The following is a 4937-nucleotide window of genomic DNA, read 5'->3' on the forward strand; positions in this document are numbered from 1 at the left end:
TTTTTTAGTTTGGACAAACTTGCTGGGCATTGTCCCTAGTATCTGCTATCAGTTGATAAGGCAATTGGATAGGGTTTTCCACCATTATGACAATTGAAAAGCATGGAATTCAGATAGATGGAGTTTGTGACTGACTGTATACAAACTCAATTGATTGAGTGGTATGATGTGTTCATATACACACATGTATATAATCTAGTTAGTGTTTGTCTATAATCTAGGTTTATGGAGTTGCAGATGCTGGTTTGCTTTGAGCTTGTGAGTAGGAGTTGGACTGTGCATGAGGATTAATAATATGAGACAGATTGTAGTAAGCAATATACTCCTGCAAAGATGTGAAACCCCGCTGACAGTACACATACCAAATGAGCAAATGCATGTAAAGTTGCTACTGTTTAATTTTGAATCCACTGTGTGCAAAATAATTATGCTGACTAACTGAATTTGTTTTACTTGTTCCCTTGCGATTTTAGGTGCCAAGGGTTGCAGCACCCAGATGTTGATGCATTGTGGAGGTGTATGAGAGAAGGGTTTTTTTTTTGACAACTACTTCACAATTTATCTCTTCAAAAAGTAGTGTTTTTAGAAGCAGAAGCGGACAGGGACATGCAATTTTTTGGATTAGAGATCTAGTTCAGTTGCAACAAGATGTATATGAGCATACCACAAGTAGCTTAACTTTACTGGATAAAATGCTAATGGCATACCATTCCTCTTCAAAATCATGTGTCATTTTGTTTATTGCATCCTCATGCTCATGTTTTAAAGAACTTCTGTGAGGCAACACTAGTGAAGTCATGCATGCCTCATTTTGTTGTTGAATTATCTATGTGGATGTATGGATTAACATAAACATCTGCTATAGATTAACTTGGCTGGATGTTTGATGGTACTTTCATTCAAAGTTTGTGTGAATTGGACTCATGCCTGATTTTTATATTTGAAGTATACCTATGGTTGTATTGGTACAACTCTAATTTGAATGTTGGTACAAATTTGAGCTACTGTTTTCTTGAATATTTCATGATTTTGTGATGTTGATGTAGATCCTGTAACAGGTTTCTTATGTTATCAATTTTTTCTGATTTTTTTCTTGGTTTTTCCTGATTTTTTAGAACTTTCTATTGTTCCCCGGGATTTTGACCCCTCCTGCTAGGTCTATGCACATTGTTACCGAACCCAAAAAACCGAGCCGAATATACCGAATCGTACCGGTCAACTTGGTTTGACCAGTTTTCGGTTAGGTAGATGGAAAGTTTGGTTTTCTAGGTTTTGGTTTTTTGTATAACCGGCTGAAAACCGAATGAACCGAAGGAACTGATTTGTGTTGGCCTCATTCTCAATGTCTATGGTTTGTTCAAGTGTTCATTGCGTGATGCCTGTGGCCTATTGGGTTGTTGGCTTCTATTCATTACTCAAGCCCATCTTGGCATCTTCTATCGAGTACTTGTAGGGTGATGCTGTGTTGCACCATGTTGCATTGCCGCCCTATTTCCTAGATGTCGTATTGCGTCGCCACCCTATTTACTAGACACTGTATTGCGCCACTAGTCTCAGTAGGACAGTAGGTGATGGCTTTCTTTGTTTCTTTCTTTTTGCTCTGAATTGGAATGCATGCTGATGCTGGGTGGTGGGTGCTGGTGCAAAGGATTAAACTGATGGATTTGCTTTCATTATTTTTGTTATATCCATTGTCTATTGAAACAGCACATTGACCATTTACTGAGTACTGACTACTAATAGAATGAGCTTGGTTTGGTAGTATGGATTGTTTGTAGTTTGTTTGTTAGTATGGACTATTGACTGTTTGTGCCTTCTAGATTGTTTGTTAGTATGGATTGTTTGTGAAATGTGTTGTGCCCTGTGCTGAACGCCTGAACTACTGATGCTTGTCGCATGATCAACTGATGTGTTGATGCCTGTTGGACAGTGAGGGCGTAAGCCGTTGGGCGAATGGCTAGTGGCTGATGTGCATGTGCTGATGAAATATTGAAATGTGTTGTGCTCATGTGCTGAACCTGAACTACTGATGTGTTGTTGTCTGTTGGACAACAGTACAAGTGAGGGCTAGAGGCATTGGCTAATGTGATGAATTGCTGATGAGATGTGTTGTGCTGATGACTGATGTGGAGGTGATGTACTGATGAAATGTGTGGCGCGTTACGTCTTCTCAATTCGTGTCAAATTTGGTAGGAATGGTATTTAGCGACACCGAACCGGAATAATTTGGTATTTACCGATCTCGAACCATATTTTAAAATACCGTATTAACCAAAATAACAATACCATATTTATACCAAAATAACGAATACACCAAAATGAATTAACCGAACGAACAGCCCTACCTCCCGTTCCCAAACAGTAGCAGGGAAAGGCGGGAATTCCCCAGGGAAATGAAGTGCCCTCTAAATCCCCATTGGGGATTTTTCTCCCTAGGTTTCCTACCCCTTGCATCCAAACAAGGCCTTAGGGATTATGTAGTAGAAGTGACCTGTAGCTTTGGGAATTAGTTGGGGAAGGAAGGGGATATTATTGTCTTTTTAAGTCCCTCCAGATTTTTATTCTAATTTGTCAATTCATTTCATGCACAAAACATAACCATGTCTAGCGGAATGGCAAACTAGTGGCGGACAGATTGTGTTTGGGGGAGTTCCATTGACATTTCTGCAATTTGAGTTTTTTAATGGCAAATCTACAGGTCATGCAACAACAAATGATTACCGTATTGCTATATCCAACCGATAATCCCTATCATGTAATACAGGTTCACCGCCGCCTCGCACAGCTGTGTCGTGCACCACCTCGTGCAACAGACACAACAAACACTGCCATGCAGGCTGGGCCAAGCGTCACCTCCGATCAAGCATTGCTAGAAACAGTCGACTTGTGACCACATGTTAACCAGAGCCGTGTGATTGCCACCATCAATTCTAGCCATCCCTCCCCCTGTCTTGCCTCCTCATGATACCCTACCCAACCTGCTGAGGCAGTGCCTCAGTCTCAATGCCTCCGCCGCCCCCATCCAGCTCCGGCGTGCCCCCACTCGACCCAGTGGCAGACATAGCTCAAAATTTTAGGTGGGGCGAACTCAAGCAAGAAACTAAATCAAACTTACAAATACACCGCATATGCATACCACATTTATATTGCAATCACACAAATTAGAATATAAATTGTAAATGAACTACATAGAAGAAGATTTAAGATGATACCTCTCATATGAAGAGTAAACAACATTTTGTTCACCATATAATTCAAAATACATCAAAAAGATTATGGATCAACCTGCCAAATTTAATAAATAGATCAAATAGTGAGTGCTAATGAAGTGATAACATACGGAAAAAATTGATGAATATTATGAGAATACATGCCACTACTAAATCACTAATCATGTCTATGTCCTCTAGGTTTAGTTGGCAAGTCCATTTCCGATCTTTCATGGTTTGAAACCTCTTTTTAATTTTATCACAATCAAGTACTTTAAAAATCCCCTTATCAATGTAACACAACAAGTCATTGAGTCGATCCTCGGCTCTGTCACTTCATCTCCTCCTCCCCGGCTTCCCATCCACCTAACTACCGCCTCGTCAGGTGCCGGCCAAGTTTTGGGTGCCTGTCGGGTTTGGATATGGCAAGTGATCTACGCAACAATCCTTCTTCCTTTTTGGAAACATTGGGGAAAAAATCCAAGCAAGTTAGGGTTCCTTACCAACGAAGGAGGAGGTTTGCGGACACCAATTGACGCAAATTCCAAATGAAGGATGAACTACAAAGGACGTGAATCCAAATTTCCAGATGCGAATCCAATTGGTGCGGATGACGTTCTTGTTATTCGGTGGTAGGGCGATGGAGGAGGTTCACGACTTTGCGGGCTCGCAGCGGCTACAGAGCAACTGGATCTAGACGAGGTATGATCGCTGGTTAGTGTACTCTCGCATCAACATGTCCACTGCCTTGGAGTGGAGTGACGGCCGCCAGCATGGAGCCGTGGACATGTGGTGTGATGTGTCGAGCACAAAGGAAACTAAGAAGAGGTCGCCAACTATGGTGAAGTCTCCTGACGGTGAAATGGAGCCAGCGGCGGATAGAATCAAGTGTGCGGCGAGCGAAATCGAGACAACAATCATTGGAATTGAACCGGTGGCAGGTGCCCATGTTGTTGGCTTGTTGCGTGGGGCGGCGGCTAATGGGGGATTGGACTATTAGAGATTGAAGGAGCACAGAGCAGGATGGTATAGAGCTAGGTTTCTTATTGGGATGGGCCACTATGTTGCGTGCCGAGCAATCGAACGAATAGTCTATGATACTCGGGCGGCCCCATAGACACCCATAGATAAAACCATATACATGCACCTGACCCACATCCTTTTTGAACACCCGACCCGTCAGATCTAATTTTGCACCCAAACCCGCACCACCCACCAGGGGGCGCAAAACCGGCGGGTACAATTGCTATCCCCACCTGTGTGGAATTCCTCTTCCACCGTTCAGTGCCCTCCATGCCACTGTCAGATCTAGACGGGGCACCCCTGCACCGCAACTCCACCTCTCTTCCTTTCTCTTGTTGGCATCGCTGTCACCCTCGTCGACGCCTTTCCTAGACTGGCGTGGAATGGGGATCCATTCGGGTTTGAGTTGATTTCTCTCTGATTAGTAAGGAGCGCCACCTTAGCTTGCTTAGAGAATTGTTCGCACTAATCTTTCATTTGCAGTGACTGTGAACCCTCAAATCCAAATCTTTCTTCCTCTGCAAACCATCCAATTTTGTTGAGGAATTGTTCGCTGCGTGAGTACTAATAGCAAACAAGCAGTTCGTTTGTTTTTCAAAAGTTTTTGGGATTCAACTGAATTCCCATGCCCCATGTTAAGTTGGCCCTTGCCTAATCTGCCCCCCACCCTCTCTCCTCCTAACAGAGTAAGTAGATAGGTGAACA

This window comes from Phragmites australis, chromosome 9 (genome assembly GCF_958298935.1).
Source record: "Phragmites australis chromosome 9, lpPhrAust1.1, whole genome shotgun sequence".
Classification (NCBI taxonomy): Eukaryota; Viridiplantae; Streptophyta; class Magnoliopsida; order Poales; family Poaceae; genus Phragmites; species Phragmites australis.